Source organism: Polyodon spathula, chromosome 5 (assembly GCF_017654505.1).
Source record: "Polyodon spathula isolate WHYD16114869_AA chromosome 5, ASM1765450v1, whole genome shotgun sequence".
Taxonomy (NCBI): Eukaryota; Metazoa; Chordata; class Actinopteri; order Acipenseriformes; family Polyodontidae; genus Polyodon; species Polyodon spathula.
The window spans coordinates 76,218,870-76,245,451 of NC_054538.1; the positions used below are offsets into that span (position 1 = coordinate 76,218,870).

General features: G+C 39.0%; 1 long non-coding RNA gene and 1 pseudogene across 1 annotated transcript; both read right to left on the reverse strand.

Annotated features, from left to right (window-relative positions):
* Positions 1-1,874: 1,874 nt before the first annotated feature.
* Positions 1,875-12,422, reverse strand: LOC121316455 (annotated as a pseudogene).
* A 122-nt stretch (positions 12,423-12,544) lies between these two features.
* Positions 12,545-19,214, reverse strand: LOC121316321. Its single transcript, XR_005950377.1, has 5 exons — positions 18,036-19,214; positions 15,729-15,807; positions 14,368-14,513; positions 13,786-13,887; positions 12,545-13,686 (listed from the first exon to the last, which is right to left on the reverse strand). It is a non-coding gene; the product is annotated as an uncharacterized LOC121316321 (long non-coding RNA).
* Between the last annotated feature and the right edge of the window lie 7,368 nt (positions 19,215-26,582).

Sequence of the window (26,582 nt, forward strand, 5' to 3'; positions counted from 1 at the left end):
TTGCTATTGGTTGCTTTAACAAACAACAGTTTGGAAAAATGCATGAAGAATTGTATTTTATTCATCAAATTTGGTTTAAAACAAACAAAAACAAGCCCGTAATGACTCTGTTACATGTTTAGCAGAGCAGCATATAGATTTTGCAAGAATCCCAGCTCTTGTTTTGTGCTGATGAATGAAGCAGCTTGTTACTTAATGCTCAGAGTCTCGTAACTGTGGGGAATGGAGGATCACTAGTAATGTGAGCTGAAAGCTGGACTAAATCAAATGGAGGGTCATTAGTAATGGGAGCTGAAAGCTGGACTAAATCAAAGCTGGTGTATGAATCAGCACATCACTGACTGCCAACTCTCTCGCCTTAAACTCAGCCTTTTTAATTGGGCTGGAATATTCAAATTGTAATATATGTATTAATATACAAACAGGGTTGAGGTCAATTCCTGCTTGTCAATTCCAATTCCATTTCCAAATTCTTTTTAAAATCAATTCCTAGTTCTAATTCCAATTCTTTCAAAAGATTTTAGAGACATAATTGTTGATACTTCAACTGCTTTCATTTGAAGCCAATTTAACTGTCTGACTTCAACTGGAGTAATGTGTTGCCACTGCGAGAAGCTTGTTTACACAGAATACTGCTAAGTGCAATTGTGATTAATAACGTGTTGGAATTGACTAAAAGGGCATGGGGATTGGAATTGATTTTAAGAGGGAATTGGAAATGTAAAAACAGGAATTAACCCCAACGCTGTATACAAATATAAATAGAATTCACCATGTTTTATACAATGCTGACAACATTATCTTCATTTGCATATATTTGTTCTTTGCAGATGCAACATACCATACATGAGGGATTGTGTATTGCCATGCACCAGTCTCAAGATTAGAATGCAGAATGAGCTTCTGCTGCCATTACAGAACTGCAGTTCACTACTGTGTATGCTGAATTTCTGGAACATAAACTGAGTAAGTAAATGTAACTGTTTTTGTGTTTAAAACACTTTCCCAAGAAAGGTTTTGGTTTCCTATGGTGGTTCATTAAAGATAGCTAGACAGATGGATTTTTTTTCCATGTCGTCAATGAGCCGCAGTAGGTACCAGACTTCAAAATGTAACAATGATTCCTCCCACTGTATTTGAAGAAGAAAAAAAAAAGAATTATCAATGCAAGTGACTAGCATTGTTAGTCTTGTGTACTGACAAAATTAGCTCCCTTTGGCTCGGGAATAAGCACTAATATGAACCAATTTGAGAATTATTTTTTGAGAAAATGACTTTTCAAAGCCTTATCTTCCCTCTCCCGTTATTTTGTAAACCTGGCTTCCTCAATGAAAGTGAACACATCTCTGAAGAAACACTTCATATGTTAATACAGTACACCATCGCTATAACGCCATTCATTATAATAAACCTGGCCCCTGGACCCCAAATAATAATAATAAAAAAGATAATATAAACACACACTGTCAATATCCTGTGTCTGTACGTACTGAATGCCACCTCCGCAGTGAAGTCAATTTATTAATAAAAAGCATGCGCTGTATAACTGTGCCTCTGAAACAAAAATAATTTTCTGTTGCAACAAACCTGGAAACTATATTGATCATTTGAAACAAAATAGTAACGCAGGCATCTCTGTCGTGAATACAGGGTGTCACTCTGTTTTTTAGCTTGTTCAGCAACCATGCAGCAAAGCAAAATTGATTAAAGAAAAAAAAGAAAAAAAAACTTGAGGATCTGATTAACTTCATGAAAAACTTTTCATGTCGGGTTAGTTTGGGATAAAAACTCAGTTTGGGATTCTTGCATGTTGGATTAAGATTTGGTGCACTTTGAAACGATTCATGTCACATTGATTTTGAATTAAAGTTCAGCTTCAATTCAGGATTTTTTAGTTTTTGTACTGCATTTTAATTGTTTAACAAATAGGGTAAAGCAAAGGCAGAACACTGCATACATCAGATTAACAGGTATGTGTAATTATACTTTTATTCACAATCTCATCTCATTAACTTATTCCAACAGTTTGTCGTTTCCTTTCGCTAGAAGAAACCCCTCGATATAACAAACAAAAGGCTTGGACCCCAATAGGTTCGTTATAGTGAGTGTGTACTGTACTTCACAAAGCCAGTTGCTGGCAATTCAATTAAGACACCCTGCTGGTCAAGTTTTTGTTGGTTATTTTGATCCCTGGCTCTCAGATAAAACCTCTACTGCTCCAACCACTATCTGTAATGTCCTGATAGAGGCGAGGAAAAAGGCCGTTCAGCATTTTCAGTTTCCCCATGTTGAGGTTTGGTCACATCCTCAGCTATCTAATCCAGACTCAAGAAGCAGCTGTTTGCTGCCTATCGACTCTTATTCTTCTTGGAATTTCCCTGCAACAGTAAAAAATAGTTTACACAGCTCCCATGCAATATATCTATCGATATCTACACCAGTCATCATAGGAATAATCACAGCTGTGTGGTGCAGACAGTCAACGGGGTGTAGCCTCTGGATTGAACAGAACATCTCAAGTCGCTGTATACTGTATATGATATTGCTTACATTCACCCAATATTTGGCTTTTGGTTTTCAGTGTCACAGGAAAGGTGCCATTTTTGTGATGTTCAACCATGCCAGCTAAAAGTGAAGCTAGATTTAAATCCCTGATCCTTTCTTTATTAAGTCAATTGAATGCATTAATAATGGTCCAGGAGCTGTCTATCTATGTATATTTTTTTAATTAAAAAACATTGCTGTCTTATCATGAACATCAAATGAGCCATGATCAATGCACAGGGATCTGTAATATTTGTGTTACTGCCCTTAGTAAATCTGGCCAAGATCCCAGGACCATAATGCATTTCTTCCACTAACCCGGGGGAATGGTTTGGTCCTTGAGTTAGACAAGAACGTACTTGTACATCTCATCGATAAGATGGAACAGTGCACCTATATTGTATTCTGTGTTATTCAGGCATTACTTTAAAACCAGTATAAGTTTAAAAAGAGCTTAAACTTTACCAGTAGACAAACTTTCAACAACAATGTATGTCTTCTTCAATGCCTTCATTGACAAGCTGCAGGACTGCCGCTACTCTGTCAGCTTTATGACCTATGACCTTTTGAACCAGTGATGTGTGTGCACCCTCCTGACTCCATGAACTCAATGAACTGCTTTGTGTCTGTTAAGTTTCCTCCATACGTCATTCGATCACTGGTGACCTCGTCTAAACTCACAAGGTTAACTGCTTTCCCAAGGCTCAGACAGGTGCTTTTCACATCAGCCCATTTCCTCGTCCTTCATTTTTACATGCCTGAGAGTTATAGAGCACATTGATTTCCTTCTCAAACTTGTGTTACAAGAAAAAAAAAACTTCCAATTCAGTAGCACAACAATCTGTAACACTCAGCACTCAGACAGCAAAAACTCTACGTGTTTACTAAGGCCAGTATAGCAGAACTCTTTGTAGTGAACATGGCTACTTTTTGAGATTTTTGACATTTTGGGAAAGACAACAGTGTTGAATGAAAAAACACACACCCTGGAACAATAACAATAAAGAGCTATGTGGCACAGTGCATTCAAATCTGGTTCCTGAGGTTCAAACCTTATCTCATCCAAAATATAGCACCAACATCTGTGTTCATATCATTTTAATATTGAGCTTGGGATGACATGTTTTGCTTCCCCTAGTTAGTATGTGTTCTTTTAGATCATTTTGAAATTACTGTTATCAAGAAAATATATATATTGTTTGTACATCCAAGTATAAGATCATGACTGTTCCTGAAAGTAAGGAGCCCCATTTCAAATCTCTATTTTAATAGAAAACTTAACTTGTGATCAAGTTCACCTTGCTGCCCATTTTCACAGTGTCAATTTCTTCCCTTTGTTTTGTCAGCGTTTCATTCATACTGCACAGGTGATTGCTCATCATACTCAGCTGGTCCTCGTAACTCCTTTTGGTTGTAGTCAGTTCATCCTGGAATATGTCAAGGCAGCAGGTTAATATTATTAAGCTAGGGGTGCCTCTCGAGGGCCTTTTCACTGCAGATGTTAAAGGTACCAGCTCTGGCTTCTTTGCACAGGTTGCCTGTTAAGAGCAGGATCAACTTAAAAATATTATTGTTAACTTACAAGGCCCTTAACGGTCTGACTCCCAGCTACATCTCAGACCTGTTAAAGTACACTGCTGCAAGTAATGTGTCTATGTTAACCCTCCTATTAAGTTTCGGGTCTATTTGACCTGACTCTAGTTTCCAATTAGCTTAAACGCTATTTTTCTTTTCATTTTCTGTATAATACTTTATGACTTTTCCTAAGTTGGGTTCATGAACTCATACACAGAAAACAGAACCTCTGAGATGTTTATTTTTTTTAGAACAGGTCATGTATACAAATAAGATGTTTCGGGTCACTGTGACCCGTGGCATTTATTTATGTAGATTTGTGTGCAGGAATAAAACAAACTTCTTTAATTTGTTATTTTATTATTATTATATCTGTATTATTATCTCTGGAAATGGCAGCACTTGTCTGGAAATATTTATAATACAATAAACAAAAAAAAATATAATATATATATATATATATATATATATATATATATATATATATATATATATATATATATATATATATATATATATATCTACAAGGCAGAGCCTAATGTTCTCTGTCAGTATTGCAACAGCATCTCACTGGTAAAGACATTCTAAAATGAGGAGCTCCCATGTTGGCAGTCAAACAAGTTTTATCACAGCTCCTGGACTAAAAGAGCATACAAGAGTAACACTTTTGCAAATAAAAACATTTAAGCAATTTAAGGCTGTTTAAATTAGTCTGAAATTGCATCGGGTCAATATGACCCAAAACATAACAGCTGTACCTAAATTCTGAACATAATAGGAGGGTTAACAAGAGCTAGCACCATCTAGTGAACACCGTGCCTGTATTTACAGGTATACAAAAGGAAACTTGATCCATCAGGTGGCGCTGGCTGTTTCTTCCATAAAGACACATTAGCTGATCTGGGTTACATAAGTCTAAGACAGGCAACCGGAACTGCTGAAGAGCAGCCTCAGTACTCAGATTAAAGCAGCTTAACAGAACAAAAACACATAATATGTGAGAAATTGCACTCTGCATGACACTAAAGCTACTTACTCTTTTAAATGATGAACTGCTTAAGAGTTCAATGAATCAGTTCATGAGATGGATGTAACAAATGCCTCCACTAGAATGGCCCTCACTCTGCACCCCTGTATAAGACTCCGGTCTTAGTTCTACAGTATGTCCCGATTTCTTGTTTTCAGTAGGAAGGTCTACTGTGGTAATGCAAATAAAGTTTGCACATTTTTGACCTATTAATCTCCCCACAACCCAGCATTTTCTGGCATTACTCTCAGTATATCTTTAAAAGACACGTACAACAGTGTACTGCACAAGGCATTGTAACTGCTTCAGTTACAAATCACTTTTAGAACATGAAGAGCTAGAATTTCAATCTGTCTATAAAAGAAACATGTGAAATGCTACCTCTTTTCGCAGTGAACAATGGGATAACAGTAGCTTAGGGACACAGAGGGGCGGGGCACTGTAAGCAAAATGGTTAGGTTTGTTCCACACTGGAAATAGTTCATTCTTTTAGCTGTGAAGCTACCTTCCAGAATAGCCTAGAAATATAAATGAGTTTGAACAGCTACCGTTTAAAGCTCTAGTGTCCCCCACTTCTCTCTGTGTCTTTACTACACTGCTTCAAAAAAAAAAGAGGATAGTCAAAGATGTGCATGCTGCATCCCTGTATTGAAATAAATGCCCATAAGCCCTCTAAAAAGAAGTGATAATGCAAAATGGGGATCAGGTGAAGGTAATATGCAAATATCCAACACTACATACCACTATATACTCTCATTGTTTGGAGCAGTATATGTTTGTCCATACGATTACCAGAAACCAGACACTATTGACAGTCCAGTCTGTTTCCATTCCTCAAAGACACTTTCAGATGTAGGGACACAAGAAGCCCCGGTTTTAAACTAGCTTGTCACTACCTCACTCCAAACCATACATAAGCTTATACATGTTTCTACATTATATATTTAAACACTGTTATAGCTTAGGAACTTGCTATACTAACAACATGTGGTGTCTTTACTATTATGGTGTTAAAATATTCCTTATTTGATATATTGGGCACAAGCAATGAAAGAAAACACTGGCCAGCTATCAATAACCAACTCCGACATTACACTGGAATTAAAAACGGCATTCATCTGAAATGGATGCTGCACTATAAGAAATTCTATAGTGAATTGAAATATAAAGTAATTGTAAGTCAGTATACATGCTCACCTGCAAGCGACTGGCATTCTAAGTGGCCAGCTTCACCTCCTGTGTCAGTATGTCTCTCGATTTCTCAGCAACAGTTAATCGTTTAGCAAGAGCCCGGCACTGTGAACCAAAAACACAAGAACATTCAGTGCAAACGGCAAACGGGTCAAAATGAACTCAATACAGCAGACCTTTCCTTCTGCAGCCAAGGTGGACTTATTACATATGGTGTAAAGTAATATACAGCTAGTAACATCTCAAGGAGTGGACATAGTTAAACCTAACCAACACTTTAAGCCCAGCACAGAAATCAGAACCCAAGGACACAGTTGGAGATTAAGAACAGAGGGAAGGAGACACTTCTTCCACAGAGTGGTTAGGGTATAGAATGGGTTACCTAGTCATGTTTTTGAAGCTGCAGCAATTGGATCGTTTAAGACCCAACTTGACAAAGTTTTTAGCTCAATCAGCTACAAAGAACCGGACAAGCATAGACGGCCGAATGTCCTCCTCTCGTTCATAAATTTTATTTTCTTATGTCCACATTTACCATCCTAGTTTCAGATTTTTTTTGCCCAAAAATGTTTTAAATGTTAAGGTAAATAAAGATTAAAACAAACTAAAGATTTCATGCACTGCTGCCAGTATCACAAATCTGCCTATCTCAAAGCAGTTTTATGTTTATATATTCAACATATTTTTGATAACTTGAACCATATGGGAAGAGAAACCGCTGCCAAACCTGACTTGAAACATGCCAAGTGGAAAAACCATTAGGCAGGCTGTGAAAATCCAATCCAGCCCTTCCAGGAGTCCAGCAGCAGGCAACCTCCTGTTCATGGTGCTCCTGCCATCTCACCTACTCACTTCCTGTCCAGATAGCTTTGATACTACTCTCATCTGTTCACCCCCTATTCTTACTTATGACCCTCTAAACAATTGAGACTATATGGAAAAAGATATTGCAAGAATAAGTACAACAAAGGAGGCAGCATTGGTATAAAACACGTATTTTAAACACAACAGCCTACTTAGAATGATTTTAACAACTTGCTTTAATATAAAGCATACTGTATTACAACTGCACAATAATTTTATAAAAGCAAAAAAATGGCAAAGACAAAACCAAAAAAATCATAAAATCACATGCCCAAAATATAAACAGGCGTGAGGCTTGTTCCTGTCTTTCCATTCCATTTCCAAGTCAATGCCATGCGGCTGGGTAGGCACTGGGAAACTGTCACTGCACTGTAGCTGTATGTTCTCTATATCAACAGGAAGCCTGTATCTAATACATTACTAACACCCATTGAGATTGCAATCAATTTTCCAGCAGTGACCTGCCACCAAGTCCAGCCTTAAAAAGACTGTTAATTTGCTAGACCCAGACTGGGTAGGTTCATCCACTGACCGCTCTCCTTAACAAAGCAGATGTTAAACTATTAGTAAAAGTTTTCTGGCATGAAGATAAAAGTTTTCTGATTTATAGGACAGGCCACATCTCCAGGGCAGTTCACCCAGTGCTTTACCAGAGCACTAAATGTCTGTGGATGTACACTCTGGTTCCGAGCACACAGATGGCGTTGTGACTCACCTCTGCACTGAAATGCACAGCTTTGCTGTCTGCCACCTGCAGCTTGGACCTCAGCTCCACCACTCTGCTCATGTAGTGACTCAATCAGCTGATCCCGACACTCCTTGTCTGGGACCTGTACAGAGAGAGAGGAGAGATACATCACAGATCACAAGGCCTCAACTTCCCTGTAGAAATGATTCCAGATCACAAAAACCACCCCACAATTCAGCACAATTGACAGTCTGATTGAGAGGTGCTCAGGACTGAATGTCAGCAGGTTTTCAGGTCAGGACTGAGAAGTGTTTGTAAAGACTGAAGGCACCGTGCAGCCAGTCCCATTGACCCTTGCCTCTCATGAGCACTAAATTGACACACATTAATAAATACATGGTGCTCATGGCTTTTTTAGTGTTTAGCATAATCTTTGTGGGTCCATGAACACTTCCATTAATTAGCGTTAATAGAACATGGCGCAAAATAACCAGCGGCAATTGCACCAGTGAAGGGCAAACAGAGGGAGAGACGCTGTCAGACTGAGCTCAATATGACCACGCTTTTCAATCGCACGTGTTCACTGGCAGTGTCAGTGTGATCTGTCTGTGAGTTCCCTGCCAACTCAAAAACATTAAAAAAAAAAAAGGAAGAGCTGTCTAAAGCAGCAGCAAAGTGTTCTAAGATTTACCTAATGTTCAGATAAGAAATGGGTGCACAACAATTCATCCCTGACAATAATAATAATAATAATACAGTAATAATAATGTGAAGTTACAGTTGTCAAGTACAGTACTGCAGAAAGGACAAGATTAGACAGAATGAAACTGAATTGTTTCAGAACGGGCTAAAATTGCAATACTTTAAAATGCAACAGTGCAATACACATTCTAACTTCTTTCATGTCTTCAGTGTACAATATTACAATGACCGTTGCGGTTTTGTAATTCAGTGTTATTCCCCCCAAAACACCAACGCTAAAACTGAACACAAAATAGGTAGATAATTATTAATTTTGCTCAAATTCTTGCACCGAAAAAAAATAAAGTAACTGAGCAAGCAGCTATGACACGGTTCAAATGGCAGTTCCCTGCGATATGAAACGAGTAGGATAGCATAATAGTGAACGAAATACAATCTTGAAAAACATTTATTTTTGTGTAATACATTCTCACTACCTTATGTAGTTCTGCTTTTTAACTAGGACAAGGTGTGCTTTCATGAATGTGTATGCTTTAAACAGCATACCTTTTTTTACCTTCAAGCTGTGCCTCCAGCTCACCGATCCGCTGGTTCTCTTCTCCAGCCTGATCCTGGCCAGCTGTGCCTCGAGTATCCAGTGCTCCTTCTCCTGCTCCAGCTTTGCAATCTTCTCCTTGCTCTGATGGACCTGTCTAAGAAAACCGAACCCTCCTTTTACTGTTTAAGAAACTTTCAGAAAGCTTACCCTATTTATGTGATGCCTTAATTTGGATGCAAGCGGCAGATGCTGTGATGGTGACAGAAAGTGTTCACAGGATGTTCAGAGAACAGACTTACATGGTATTTAGAAAATATATTACAGGAATATGTCAGTGGTGGTAAGTGATGTGATGTTATATAGTAAACGTAATGTTTTTTGGCTAGTTTGGAACTCCAAGTCTTAAGTTAGGTGTTTTAGCTGCCCCTGCTTTACAGCGTTGGACACACGTGCCCCCAGTGTTGCCAATTAGACTGGTACATGCAGTAACCGCAAATTCAAAAAAACCCATTTCCTGCTGTGTTAGACCTTCTCTGCTCTCTGTGGACCTCAGAAGAATTATACGGTGTACCAAAGCTTCAATGTAAGGCACAGATTCTGGCCATAGCTAAAATAAAAAAAATAAAAAAAATATTTAAAAAAAACAACAAAAAGGGGTGAACGGACTAAAGAATTGCTACATTGTTATCTTCACATAATCAAGGAACCCTTTCTATCATCACAGTTTCAGATCCGTTCCACGCATGGGTTAAAGCTCTGCAACCCAGGCGGTTTTGTTGTCAGCAGACAATGAGTATGAGCCCTGACACTGTGCAAGGCCCTCTGCAGTGACACTGCTTTTAAATTGGGATGAAGCAGGACTCTGTTAACATGAAGATTTTCCATTTGGAATACTTTCTTTCCCCGTGTATAGCTTTAGACTAAACAGATTACAACCAACAAACCCTCATCCATCACCATTGTGTAACCACTGAACAGTATGCTTGCTTAACATTGTTGGGGTGAGCCAGAGAGAGGGGAGCAATCAATTCTACCAACCTTCTCCAGGTCTTGGATATAGCCAACTGCTCTCTTCTTGCACTGTAACATTGACTCTGCATGAAGGGGGTTCATTGTCCCAGTCCCTGCTCTTGGACCGTAGCCCGTCGACGCAGTCAAGAAATCCAGGTTGTTGCTGAAATATGTAGAAATCTAAAAGAAGGAAATAAAGCATGGTTAAAATGATATACAAATAAAATGAAGCTCCAATTTGTGGATTAGTCATTAGATCAGTCACAGGTAAGAAAACATCTCAGATGCAGACTTGATTCTGAGGTTTATTACAGGTCATTATCCTTCTGATTCTACGAATCCATTTAAGAATGAGTTCTATGGTAGCCGCAGATCACTACAGACAGGAACTTTTGTTGCACCTTAGTCTTAAAGTGTTTTGTAGTTGAAAAACTAAGCATGACACAGGCCTGTAATAAATTATGAAACACATTTTTTTTAAAAATCAAATCTTGTACTTTGTTTTCATATATTTCAGCTTGTAACAGGAGTGGCCAACACATCTGTAAAATAAAGCTACTTATTCTGCAAACAGTCAAAGTGCTTCCTATAACCCTAAACCGGCACTATCAACCCTGGAAGAGGTATAGAAGAAAGGGATGGAGACCTTGTGATTGGACGTGGGGCGAGAGAACCCTTACAGGTTCCTTCAACTACTCTAGAGGACAAAGAAGCAAGGAGTGGACTTGAAGGCACTGATAGAGTACAACACGCTCTGGCTGACCAAGAAACTCAAGTTGGAGGGGTCTTCCTCTCGACTTGCTGGAGCAGTTGGACGCACATGTTGACCACATTCTTGCAGAAATGAAAGTGAAAACAGCCTCAAAAGCAATTATTGCCAAATTATAGACCTCAGATTCGTGAGGTACAGCAAGCACAAATGGCCGAATGTTGCAGACGGTCAAGTGGAGTTTATCAAAAAGAGCTAGTCTAGAGTCAGTTATCATAATCAATAAACACATATTCTACCCAAAAAAACCAAAACATTAAGCCTGCTGTATGCTTACTTCAGGATTAAACAATGAACATCCATTTAAATGTGTACACATGGACATGATAAAATTAGTTAAAATGAATAGCACGCACATTTTTGCAATGTATAGGCTGTTCATATCTCCACACGCACACGTGTAGCCTGTTCATATCTCAACACACACACATGTAGCCTGTTCATATCTCAACAAGCACACGTATAGGCTGTTCATATCTCAAAACGCACACCACCGCCTTGTGTTCTTGGTCAGTTTGCTTTTTTCTGCACCTTAAAGTCCATTAAATATCAATTTATCTGCAGTGCTTATAGTACCCTTCCTGATCAATGTGTTCCTCCAGTCAGAATACCATTATCTTAAGTGTTGCAACATCGACACAAACAATAAAGCTTTGAAAACTGAGCACAAAGCAAGACTCCCAGAGTTCTTGACAACCTTGCCAGAGTCTCGGCTGGCTATATCTTTCTGTATTACAATACAAAGCCTGACGCATCTGTTTCCAATCAGCAGCCCACAGGGGGTTGTGGCACCTGGCAGCTTTCAATTACAGAGCTGTTACAAAGCTGCCTTCGAAAAGAACGCTACCAATACTGCACCTTGGCAACTTGCTGCCCAGAAGTGCTTTCATTTGAACACACTGCTAACAATAGCCAGCTCCCAAGGCAGAGCTAGGCTTAAGGTAGTGCCGATTTCAATTGCTGTTCTTTCCCACACAGATTGGATTTGAATTTAAAGCAGTTTGAATCGCACTGTCAGGCCTGCTTGGGCCAGCTTTTTATTTTTGTATTTTTAATTCGAAGCAATTACAGTAAACAATCCTCTTTTTTTTTTTTTTCTTTGCAAAACCCCTCTTGATATTTAATCAGCTAAATTGAAACATGAAGTGAATGGGGTAGGCTTTTCTACGCCTCCCATTGTCACACAGCATTTGGACCAACACAGTTCCTCAAATGCAGCCATTAGGGTGATTCTGTGCAGCCACACACAGAAGACTGCTGTCATGATCTGGGGTTGTATTCAGATTCCTCCTATTGTTTCATGACTCCTCTTACGTTAACTACATTTATGTACACATTGTGACCACTAGTTAAGTGTTCCTTTGTCTTAAGAACCACTGGTCTAGATACACCACTTATTGTTTGTAGGGATATACAGCACAGCGAGAGTGATTATAAAGTCAGTGGGATACATTCTGAAAGAAAAAGACATCAAACCATGGATAACCAAATTCAAGGACTACAGTACCCCCATGGTCATAGGCATTCAAAAGTTACCTTTCATGACATCCTGGAGAATGTGGAGACAAGCTGCCAGCTGTATGAACACAGCATTGGAGTTGGCCTGAAGGAGTGCCTCAGGTTTGGTACCTAAAACACAATGACAGAAAAAAAGGCATCTGACGTTTCTGTTCACAGTCAGGGGAAGAAGCTGGACATAAGAAACAGCCAATATTATGGGCTATAGAAGAGCCAGCCACATTGACATATGTCATGCTTTAGAATTGTACACATATCTAGAGAACCACCTATCCTATTGTGATGAAACTCTCAAAGGGCATTCTCTAGCACAAAGTCGTGACAGTATCAGAATCTGGCAGGAGACATAGAAATCCAAAAACGCTACATGTGTATTTACAGATCTGACGAGAGGCGGACGCCACTCATTTTGTTAACTGAGATGATTGTAATACAATCAAAAACAAAAATTTCTAAGAAGTGTAACCCAGCCTCCAAAAACAGTGCCATCTACTCACTCGGTAAAGCAAGGAGGCTGACACAATTCTGCAGGTTTTCAAACACAGAGGTCACCTTTCTCACGTCGCTGTGCAGTTCCGCGTTTTGGTTTTTAAGGAGGATGTGCAAAGAGAGAACTTGCACTCCTCGTCCCAACAGCAACAAAGAAAAGAGATGAACGCTGAGGGACTCAGGACAATACAGATGGAGAACTGCACAACCTCATCAGTGAAATCTCATGCTTACTAACTATTCCACTAAAACAATGTTTCTGAAAGGTCTCCTGAGCTTACCTGTATAGCACAAGAGTCAGTGTACAATGCTTCATCTATGGGTTTCTGTGCACAGGACAACGCTGATATACAAAATCTGTCTTCAAGAGCCTTTTCGGAAGCATTTTATTTTTTGAATAGTTGGTAAGCATGGCAAATAATTATCCAAGCAGAAGCAGCAACAGATAATCATACAAAACACATTACACAAGAAGAAATGTAATATTTAAGTAGGTGACATCTCTTCAACCTATTTCTTTCTCCTTCGGTTTTCATACCAATATTTTTTTCTAACATGTATTTGACATCCAGCACTGCAATGCAAATAGTTAGCCATATATACTGCTTACATGCTAGAGGATTACTGATTCATTTCACATGTTGCTGGAAGAGTGTGTGGGAGATGCATAAACAGAAATACCTTTTAAACTGATAGGGAATGATCATCTGTAAGAAGAAGGTATACGATGTGAAATGATTTGAAAATTCTTTTAGTTTCACAGTTGTTTCCTTGAAATAATTGAGAGAACACGCCATCAGTTATCCGACTGGTGAAACAACAGGCTGACAGTCTACTGCTGTGCATCGGTGCTATGATCGGCTGCTTACCAATGTAGAAACAGAGTCCCTCATAATACTGGCAAACAAGTACAGCATTCCTTCCTCCAGAGGGCGCACATAGGCTGCGTTTTCATGAAGATACTGAGAAAACTAGGGAAGAAATTACAAATGTTTTTGGATCTATAATGAGATGCTATCTGTCTGCAGAACCCCAGCACATGCAGGGGTTGATTTTTCGCATGCAGAATAATTCATAAAAACATAAATACATTTAACAAAATGAAAACTTAAAGCTAGATATATTACACAGCTAGTCTTCTGAGTTTTAATCAGTGTCGTCCAAGGAAAAAGCATTCTGTGACTGGGTGTGTAAACAATCCTGCTTTTTAACCCTTTCCTGCATGGCAACCACATATGGGGACAGATTAAAAAAAATAAAACTCTTCTTGTATATATGTGGACATATGACATATGGAAGACGCAAATGCATTATGACCTCATATGAGTTTGCCTTTTTTTCCACCCATATAAAAGAAGAAAACATTTATTGTGTGTCCAAAACTACTTTTTTCAAATGTTTGTCAACATTTCATGCATTAAAAGGTTAAGGCAATATGACTGTTGCCCTACCTTTTGGTTTAAAGGTGATATTGTATCCGTGGCTGAGTCAATGGGGTAGATCTGGACCCTCTACTCTGTGTAGGTGTGAAAGTTCAGCAATGCAGCCATGAGCTCTTGAATGAACATTCATGTCCAACAATATCCCTTGCTTTCAACTACGGGTTCATAAAATAATAGTCACTTCTGTGAAACTGACAACTTTTACAATTCACTTCATCTGGGGCATTTTAAACATATTTATCTACAGCACCTATTCAATAGTATCTCCTTCCCCTTCGAAATGCTTGTCAAATGCATTGCTACTGATTGTGAAGTGAATCTTTCTTCCCTTTACAGTGCCACCTTCTGGCTGAATTGTGTTTCTCATTAAAATACAATCAAACATATAGTGCCTTTAGTGTAGGAAGGATTGCACTCTCACCCAGCACAACAACCACCCCCCTTACCAGTAAACACCCTAAGCAATTTACTACCCTGAGGCGGGACATTCAGTGTTTTATAGTGCCAATGCTATTGTAAAATAAAAAATACAAGCACTTTACTATAGCTTGAAAACTCAGCCATTTCAGATTAACACAATTTATTTGGCATTTCTTTCAACCAAGGTGGTGTGGAGTGGTGGTGGTCTTTTTGTAGGAAACTACAGTATGCTTTTTGCTCTTCCATTTATTTTTTGTTGTCATATATATGTAACCTATGGATCCATATCCACCTGATAACACCAAGGTAGCCTTGCATACAACTTGAATAAGTAATAATGGAAGCCAACATCAGTGCAACTGAAGAACATAGCAGAGTTACACAGCCCTCCCAAAACTCTGTAACTTTTGGACTACGACTAGTTATTTATATAGGTCACTTAAATGCAACAACCCAGCAACAGCACAGTGATAGTATCATTCATTATATTAAGAGCCAGACGGTGTTTTACACAAACAAAAACAGAAGGCACAGAAAACATGTTAGTGCATTAAATCTGGGTCGGCTTTCACCGGGAAGTAAAACAAACAAGGGATGAAGTTACATATCTTAAAAAGGGAATATGCAGGGGAAACAAACCAGGTTCTTATAGGAAATACAGTATTCTACTTGTATAGGCATCCATGCGTTCAAACATGCAGTGCAAATGCAAAGTGAAAGGCAAAGATATACTTGATATATATTGCATAATATTACAAGAAATGTATTTTGAAAAATTAAAATAAACATGTTTTCAAATAACTGTATTTAGTTGTTAAAATGAAGCAAGAATAGGTTATCTACAAAAAAAGAAAAATGTGGGTAAACAAGTTTTTCCAGGTCTCCCGTCAGTTGTCAGTGAGAAAGAAAATACTTGTAACGGTATAAAAGACTTACTCTCAAAGACTTACTTGTGTCATTAAAGGGAACTTTCTCTTGAATGATGCTGCTCCAACCAGCTCAGCGTGACATTTCTTTAGCTGCTGCTGGCTGTGAAGACAGACAGCAACATGTTTCAGTTTGCAGTGCAGAGAAGGCACACAAGGCAGTGCTGTCATTAGAATCATAGGGATGGGGGTGGTCAGGGGCAACTGGTAACACAAGGTCGCTTTGTGAGACGTCAACACCCTGCATTTATAGTGGGAATGATAGAGCTTCCCCTCACAGCTCTGCCAGCTCACCTCCACTGAGCACCGCTCGCTTTAGATACCACAGCACCTTGTTAAAGATGGAGTAACATGGCTGTCAAATAATTAACAAGCTGAATGTCAACAGATAACCTCAGAGATGGAAATAAGACTCCCATTGCATAGCAGTTTGACCCATTCCTGGTTTTACTATGAGTTTAATAATTAGACACACCTGAGCTTGCTACCTATACACTGGGGCTAATCACACACATATTACAACCTGGTGTGAGTCTTATTTCAATCCCTGAACCTGCTCTCAGGGAGCCACTGCAAAACCAGATGTAACATCTGTCATTGTTTAAGATACCCATTAAACGTACAGGAACAAACATTCAGCATATTCTGAAAGCAATCCTGCATGGCATGATGCGCACACCTTATCTCAAAGAGTAAAGTGCCTCCTCTAACAACCACAGGATGTGGGTCGACGCACTTTGATCCGGGTCGAGCGAGACAAAATTCACGATGGTTGTTCTTAAACCAACGAATTAACAAACAGCCTGCGTGAAGGTGTCACTTCTGCAAGGAACATTTCTGTTTAGCCATATTTTTGTTGATTGAGACACACCATGAGAGAGACTGCATCATGGATAAAGACACATTTGCTCTAAGCAACATCTGGGCCGATGGTTCAATCCAGAGAAGCTTGGATGGAAGTGTCCATAACAAGCTGCTTCCGGGGCATTGCTACGCGTGTTGTGTATTTGCTTCTGTCACCCAGGACGACACTGCTTCTTCAAAAGCAGTGTGAAATCGCATAGCCGACCCGCATGATACCAGATCGCGACACGGTTAGGGTCCAGCACGTGTAGACCATGGCAGTGGGATGTTCCAAATCTCATAAACACTCTAAACACACATTCTACAGGTAAAACTTCAACAGCTACTGCTAAGATGATGAACATTCTGATCTGCAGATTCTGATCCGGCAAGTTACGCAGTTTCTCTAAATACTAATACATGGATAGGGGGTGTCTCGCCTCCAGTCTGGTCTTGTCGTTCTGCAGCTTCTCAATGCACAGAATGAAGGGCTTAAATCTGGTTCAGACAATGCAGAATAGGTGGTAAAAAGAGTCTAAAATAATTTTTTTTTTTTTGATAGTGTTGTGCTATAGTATACGTATATCCAATCAACATCAAGAGAACGAAAGGAACAACATCCAGGACCCTCTTAACAGTGGTGACCAGACAGCATAAAGAAGGGAGGTCATGATTGTTGGGGACTCCATATTGAGAAACACAGCAAGTTCAGTTTGCAGTTTGGACCCCTTTACTACTACAGTGTGCTGCCTTCCAGGAGCCTCCATCACGCACATCACTGAGAACGTGGACAGGCTCCTAGAACGAACAGGAGATTACCCGGTAGGTCGTCCACATCGGTACAGACAACATTGGAAGAGACAGAACAAAATCCTTGCAAAACAAATTCAGAGAGCTAGGAAGGAAATTAAAAGACAACAGCAAAACTATGGTATTTTCTGAGATACTGCCGGCACCTTGCAAAGGACCATATGGACAGCTGGAAATAATTAATCTAAACGCATGGCTGAAGACGTGTTGCACACGGGAAGGCTTCACTTATCTTGATCATTGGACCACATTCTACAACGAGGACTATCTGTATAGATGGGACGGACTGTACTTAAATAAAAAGGGAACCAATCTACTTGGAGAAAAGATCCTCGAGCAGGTTCAGAAGCATTTAAGCTAGGAAGAGGGTAGAAATCAACAAAAAAACCGAAGGGAGACCGCATAAAAACAAGGACAACAACTCAGGTAAGACAACCATTAAATGTATTTATCTAAATGCTTGAAGTATCAGAAAAAAAATTTTAGAACTTGAAGCTACTGCACTAACAAGTAACCATGATGTGATAGGTGTTACAGAAACTTGGTTGTCTGAGAGTGATGGAGATCATGTGTTTCAAGCACAAGACAAAATATGACTGCTTAACAAGAACTGTGTATCAAAAAGACACACAACAAACTAAAACTCAGTTAATGATGCATTATAAAGGCTATACTTACATACAACGAGGCTTGGCTGCTAAGCCTTCACTCTTCCTATCAGTGCATCATTATATATTTGCTCATCCAGGGGTTGATCTGATACTTTTCTTTTGCACACTGGGCAATTAATCTGGATTCAGGCAACTCATGTATCCTCCAAACTATGAACTTGAAAATGCCTGCTGCTCATAAAGGATAGGCTGACAATCTCATGCATTCTGTAACAATTCGTTGTTTACAGGGGCTTATGGGGTATGTTGCTTAGTTTTCACATTTTTAAAAGCAAAATCCAATACAATGTCCTGTCGTCCAGAACTTCTTGCATTTGCTGCTGTCATGTCAAAGTCAGTCGTGGCGTACGTTAGCAACACGTTTACTCAGTGTTGTTTTAATGTGTGTATTGATCGTGTATATCAGGATCAGAATTTTACCAATACAGAATTCCAATATCATAACAATAGCAACAAAACGCCAACAGAAGTGTGGGAAAACAAATCTGTACCCCAATATTTAACACGTAGCGATTGCATTAAAGTACGTCCCTTTCATCTGTAGACAACTGCACAATTCTACATAAAAATAATTCAACACACACAAACACATTTAATTGAATGACTCTTTCAAACATTTTTTTTTTTTAAATCAGACTGAACGAGAAGCCCACCTTTGAATACTCCTGAGCAAGTTTCTAATACTTCCCTTGCAAATCTGCAGCCACTGCGTGTTTCTTAACACAACACCTAGTATTCTCGGAGAAATATAAAACGAGAACAAACAGGAAGCGTTTTACATTAACCCTGTCGTTCACTCACAGGTTCGCGCTGACATCGTTACGTTGGATCACAAAACAAAGCTAATAATGTCTGCTTAAGAAAGCCATTACATACAGGTTTATAATGCGATCACACTATGACCGATGATCACAAGAAAAAGAAAAAGAAAACCGTTTAATATTACACTGGTTGCACTGCGATTTATTTTGATTAATCGGTGATGGTCTGCCACCCTCTCGATAAAGTCTGTCTATTCTCAGCACTGCAGCAAGCATATCTGAGCTGTGTATCAATGACAGTTACAATGTGTTATCGTAACTCACTCATGGGCGCAAATTTAAAGACATTGAAATTAGCACCAACATTCACTATACACCGCAGATCAGCTGAAACATGTGCGACCCTTGGGGAGGAATTCCGGTTATTGGGTTCAACACACTGAAGTCTGATGGCAAAGCGACACACTAGAGGGGAAGGGGCGGCTCTAGCAAGGTTGTTTCCCTCTTGTGGAAGGAGGTGCGTATTACAATTTAGAAACATGTATAGATTACACGTGTAACAATTTTTTTGTTCCTGGGTAGTAAGTGTTATTTCCTAATTTCTTATGCCTCAAAAGTATAGAAAATGGCTATTATTCCCCACAAATTTTGCTTTTGTCTCCAGGACAGTGATATGTCAAAATATCACTATTTCCAATGGGAAAACGGGCAAATGTGTGTCTTTTCGTTCACATAAAGTCAGAAAAAAGAACATATGAATCCAAATTAACATGTATTTATACTAAAGTAATACAAAAATGACTACAAAAGATTTAGAAGCGAGTAGTTTTTCGAGATTTACGATTATACTGATATATACCTGTGTGTGTGTGTGTGTGTGTATATATATATATATATATATATATATATATATATATATATATATATGCAGTGTACAAAATTGAAGGCATAAGAAAGAAAAGGTTTTTAAAAAATGTACACAAAAAGATTTAAAAATCTTATTTTCTTTTATACATATATATATATATATATATATATATATATATATATATATATTATATCCATATATATATCCGGTAGAATAAAAAATACTTTGGGTCTAGGCCATCTTATTTTGTTATGAAACCCAGATAAAAAGCGTTCCCTTCCCGCAGTCACACTGTCCTTCCACATAAAACCCAGCCCGGCTGCTGGCTGTCAGTCTTGTTGCCTGGTGACTGTGCGTGGGGCCCATTTGATTTGGGTGGGGGATGGAGGGAGATCTCATATGCATATGCATGAACCTTCATGTCAGTTTAGTAACAGTTCTGGATTTCTGCCAACAAGTATGCTAACGAGCACAATTAAGGTTACATTATTGAATCTGGAGCACGTCTGGCCATTCCGTGTTTCAATGCTGCTTTGTGTAAACATCTTTCAGCCGTGTAACAGAGCAACTGACAACTAACACGATGATTTCTGTTGTGTAAACATCTTTCAGCCGTGTAACAGAGCAACTGACAACTAACACGATAATTTCTGTTGTGTAAACATCTTTCAACCATGTAACAGAGCAACTGACAACTAACACGATGATTTCTGTTGTGTAAACAGAGACACTTAGACGAGTACAAGGCCCCTCTAAAAGGCTCTTTTTTAAATATGGGGGCTGTGTGTTTCTGTGCTGTGAAAAGAGGAAGTGCTTCTCATCTCAGTGAAAAGATTGGCCTATGAGTTTTTAAATTGGTTTGAAAACATTGGTTTACATGGTCAAGTTGAGAGTGAGGTGTTAGTGTGGGCATTTGTCTTTGCTTCCCTGATCATTTCATAGAATCATCATATTAATATTTAGTATTTAGTGACTGGGTATATTTGTTCTTCTGTCTAATTACTGTTTCATTAAATTGTGAAAAAATACAAAATATGTAGTGAAATATTCTAGTGCAAATATAAGCATAAAATCATTTCAAAACACATTTCCATTTGCTAGAAATAATAATAATAATAATAATAATAATAATAATAATAATAATAATAACAGGTACAATGATATAATTAACTACTTCAGGGTCTGAATAGAGGTTTATTTGGTTCAATCAAGCAATGTAGAACACGGCTGGAACAAAGAGTAGGAGTGGAAAGGCTAACTGGCTACCCTTGGACTAACGCACTTATCTAGAAACATATTGTTTTCTGATTAAGAGTGACCCCTAGTGTTTAGTTTAGGTTTATAATCTTTCTTTTTTTTTCAGGCAGGAAATTGCAAGGGTAGTTGGTGCAATTAACATCAACAGTGTGTTGAATTGAATTTACATAAACACTGTTCCACGTTCGTTCTGTTAATTGCAAGAATTTACATCATTTCCCTGCAGTTGAAAAGTGAATAGATAGTGTCAGATTCTACTGCTCGGCTCCACCACTTTGTGGTATTATTATACAGCCTAAGGCCCTAGCAACTGCATATCCAATCCTAGCAATACACCGCTAATACGCGATTCATCACAACAAGCCTAAACAAATGATCACAAGGAAACTGGTTCACAGCCATTGTTCAAGCCGGGACACTTCTTATTGAAACAATCCCTGATGAACAGTATACTGCGTCAATTAATGCAGTCTCAATTATTTCTTTGCTTGTGCTAGTTAGCAATTTGTGGGAAAAGAAGCTTCTGAATAATACATAACCCACTTTCACCTGATGCACTTCCTGCTAGTGAAAGTATGACCTTATCACTCTAAAGTGCATATTCAACCATGTTAACAACGTATTACGCAAAGAAGGGCATCTGTGAATTAAGAGCTGGACCTTGTTAGAATGGCTGTTTGTATTGATTTACTCATGACAGGGACTCCTTGATTCTTTGCATTGTAAAAATTGATCTTAATTTAACTGCAGGCTGAGAACTAGCAGCCACTCGGGGGCCCTGGTGTGGGTGCTGGAAATTTTTGCTCACCACAGCAGTTCAATAGATAATTACACGGCTGCTTATCTTTACGCAAAGATCCGATACAAAGTGCGTGTTGTTATGCGTTCAAGCCTGACACCCCTTGAAGTAAAAATTCTTCCAGCGCTAGTTGGTGCAGTAGGTATCCGTTATCCTGCTTGTGAAAAAAACACTTTGATATTCTCAACTTAGTCCTCCAGCTATGACTCCTACATTTGCATTGATGATGTAAATATTTTTCAAGAAGCATTTATTTAGCCAAAGAAAAAAAAAAGATCTGTTTGCATTATGAAATGTGATGCGATATTTTGTATTGCAGCTGTAAGGCTATTGATAAAAAGCAATCATTAATACATTGAAGGTCATTTGCATATTTTGCAATCCAGATATTTTTTACCTTGAGTTGCCATAACAACCCCCCCCCCCCCCCTCACAAGATCTGTAAAGCAAAGACAAAAGACTGTGCCGGCATGCTGTGCAGCTGCACTGGCCAGTTCCACAGTGAAGACCACACCACCGAGGAGAGCTTGTGACGTGATTGGTGGTATGATTAATGCATGTGTAATAAATGTTACTAAGTACAATAAACACATTCTGTTCACCTTCTGCTCCAGATTCCTGGAAAACCTGTTTATTATTTTATTTTTTTTCACAGGAATTCTTTCACATCTCAGCTGGAAGCCGCGAGCCTCAGTCATAAATCTATATTTCAGAATTTAAAAAATGGGTCAACATTCTGCAGTATGTTTTTTACACAAAAAACAAAATACAAATGTTAAGATCATACAAAATGCAAAGAACCAACTTCCCAATATTTTGGTATGTTTATGATATATTTGTCAAGGGAAAGAGTGTCTAAAAAAAAAAAGTAGAGGTACTTATATAGGCTTTTGATGCCATGGTAACTACACTTATATTTCTATATATCTCTAATAAGTGTTTGAGATGTCATTTACTACATAGTTTCATGATGTTACAATCTGCTATCCCTTTCTATTTAAACCTTCAAGTATGGCTGTAACACTACGTGAGGTACTGACCAGCTGACCAGCCCTACCATAATACTTACCAGCCATGACAGCTCCACCTCTTAATGTTGCTACTGTTGTCGAATAATGCAGTTGTGTCTGGCCATAAGAAACCACGGCTTGTTTTCTCCACTAGATCTCTGTTTATTTAACACATTAACTGCTCTACACTTGTGGCCAAAAATTGGGCTTAAATATCTTGGAATAATCATTTCAAAATTTGCAGATAAAATAGTCCCTTTAAAATTTACAGCTCTTCTACAAAATATCAAGGAAAAACTAAAACTCTGAAGTAAATTGCGTTTATCTTTTTATGGTAGGGTGGAAACTATCAAAATTAGTATTTTACCCAAGTTTTCATACTTGAGTATGCTGCTGCTCTGTGTTCCTCACATTTATTTATATAAACTTAATTAAAAGACACTACGTGGTCATTAATAGTAACACACAGTTTCAACATTTGTCACAAGATTATATTGTTTTGTTCAATTCTGATTAATTGCAGGAGTTGAAAGCAAAGTTTTCACTGCTGCTGCCAGAGGGAAGCGCTATGTTAATCGATCAGTCCCAATTAATCCCCAGTGCCTCATGGCAATGAATGCAGTCTGACGCGTGGTGAAAGTACTGAGTGAAAGTGATGTTTGGTCCTGAGGTGAAGAAACTCAGTCCGTATCCACAATGAGGAAACCACTTAACGAAAGGCTGAAAGCTACTGCTATTATTTATGACTTTTTTCTATAGAAATACTGTGTCTGCTCTGCTCTGGTGAGTGTCTGTTTAGCAAGAGAGTGAGCGCACGGTTCCAGTGTCATCTCCTGGAACGGATTGGATTAAACCATTATCACAGTTAAAGGCACCGTGTGCTTAAGGAGTGGTCTGTAAACAATCACCACTACATCCTCCCTCCCTTAGCGCCGACCTTGGGAGGCAAAAGTTAGAACTTGTGGAGATATAACAGTAACATAAAAAACAAGCATTTTTAAACTTTTTTTCAGTACTCGTCTGCAACTGTATGTAACCTTATAGCTGCTTACAGCCTATTCTATGGAACCTGGCATAGTCAATTCTTTGGGTTCTTGGTCTACGTTCTGGTGATGGGGCTACCCTTACATTGTCTGGTGGCACCAAAGCTTCAAGAGTATGGTTTTACTCTGGAACTGTTTCAAACAATTCTGTTTCACAGCCATCACTGTCATGTGCACTGTGGTTAATATATGTTGTCTCACAGCTGGCAGAGAAGCTTTCCACACCCTTACTCCAATCTGTCATCACCTCTTTTGAAATAAGGGTGCAGGTTGGCAATATAAGGAGACCCTCGACACCAGCCAGTCTGTGGATCATCATGAACATTCACCGAGGAGGTCTGTTTCACTTCTCTGAAAGGGCCTTGCCATTCTACTGCCAGCTTGGCAGCAAACCTGCCGAGCTTGGATGATATTGGATGAGCCTTCAGCAGGGCCATTGTTCCCACATGTAGCCCTTGTAGCTCTTCTCCTGACTCAGTTGAGAATATTTTGTGTTCTGCATGGCTAAGTCATACAAATCCTCCAGTTATGTATGCAGAAACTGTTCATACCTAGAAGGCTCCACTTCATCCTCTTTGGCTCCTGTGAAGTGGCCAACAAAGTTCATGACCTAGATTGAGCCTTGCAGGAGAAAATCTTATTGCCAGCCCAAGACATGGTAAATGTTCATCCCATTTGGCATGATCTGCCTGTTTAGGTTTATCCTTTCCACCCAGTTGGTTTGTGGATGAAAATGGATGGTATGCTGCATTTTTATCCTCCATGCATTAACATGCCCATCTCAGTTGGAATAACTCAACCCATTTTGTGAAGTGGTCTGCTACGACAAAGAGGTACTTGCTATTTTTTTCTTGTAGATGGGAGTGGCCCCATTAAATCCACAACCAGTGAAGTTCATGGCATGGTTCATCAACCTTGTTTACCACCACTGGACCTGGTGTAAGCTTGTTATCACATTTTTATGAGTGTTCCTGCTGCCCATGTGTCACACCATCCTAGAATCATGGACTTTATTTCTCAGTGGCTCAGGTACATAGACCCACCAGTTGTCTTCAGCTGTTTGGCTCTCTGTGTGTTTTTGAAATACTAGAGAATCAACAATAAAAAAGTAACTGATTATCTGACTTGCGAGCTGCTGGTCCTTCTTGCTCGTGGACAAATTTCCCCCACGTAAGATTCAAAAGATTTCTCTTGACTGGACATAATTTTGTTGTTCTTTCAAACTCTCCTCCCTAATGAAGGGAATTAGTTCCTCCTCTATCGAGCTGGGAGGTGTTGCCACTACAGCAGTAACATCCATGAATTTTGGTGGAACCAGGCATTCCATCTCCTCCTCGTCCTCGTCCTCCGGGGGTGCCATCTCTGGAACTGGGGCACGAGACAAAGCATTTTAACCTAGGTTATCTTTACCTCTGTTGTGATGAACTTCAAATTCAAACTCTTGCAAAACAAGTTTCCACCTACCTAGCTTACCTACACTGTCTTTAAGAGAGTGGAGCAATTTGAGAGCACTGTGGTCAGTGAGGTTTAAAAGCCCTTCTCTTCCAGGTAAGCTCTGAACTTTTTTACTGCCGACACAATGGCAAGGCACTCACATTCCACAGTGTAATAGCACCTCTCTGTAGCTGTGAGTATATGGCTGACATACTCTATATTCCTCTTGGTCCCATCCTGGAGCTGGTAGAGCACTGCCCCCAAGCACACATCACTGGCGTCAGTCTGCAGACAAAAGGGACGTGTCATATCGAAGTGGTTAAGGGTGTCAGCTGAAGCCACGGCATGCTTGAGAAGACCAGTACCATTGCTTCCCCTTCCTCCTCAATTGGTTCAGTGGCTCCATAATTTCAGCTAAATTCTGTAAGACTTCATCACCCAGGAACCTTTGCACATGTTTTATCTTCCTTGGCCGTGGATATTCCACAATGGATCAAGTAGTAGCTGGATCCTACATTTTTCTTTTGGCAAATTCACTTCCCATTTGCAGGTCAAACCATGCTTTTGTAGCCTCTGTAAAACCTTTCCGAGATGCTCAACATTGTCTTCGAAAAATTATTATGTCATCAAGATGTGCTAAACATAAATTATACATCATACCTTGAAAGACCTCCCCCATCAGTTGTTGGAATGTGGTGGGTCCATTTTGGTCCATGTGGTGGGTCCAATTTCAGCGTACCAGAAGCTAATCATGACAGGTAGATCATCTGCTAAATCATAATAAACAAGATCCTGATTTCAGCAGCGTACCAAATCAGATTCATGATGATGTTGTTCAAGTGGATTAACTTAGTACTGTGAAGGATAAGACTAACGTAGTACACTTACTTGTCCTAAGCATTTACTGCTTAAAATGTTTTGCAGAGACAGCTGCATTTTTCTGCTAAAATGGCAAGCACATCTGAAAACTTTATTCTGTACATTTCTTATGTCAGTCAGATCTGTGAGAAAAGTCTTGCATAATATAGTCCCTACATTTTAAATACACTTTCATACTCTTTTCAGTTAACATGCTTTAACTATAAACAACTAATGGTCCATTATCATGCAATTAAACTTTTCTGTTCCTATGCAGCAGCGTCGGCAACTTATATGCCAGTACAGTATGATCCGCCATTTTGAAATGTGCATGAAAAAGCATTTATAAACATTTATTTTTACTTTAAAATGTTTGATTTAATAAAAATGAATCTTTCTTTTTCTACCAGGATCCTTTTATTTATTTATCTGGCATTGCATTCTAGATATTGGATGAGTAAAGAAGGGTTTCCTTTCAATTCGAAGACGACCACCAACATTACTTACTGTATGGGATATGCCTG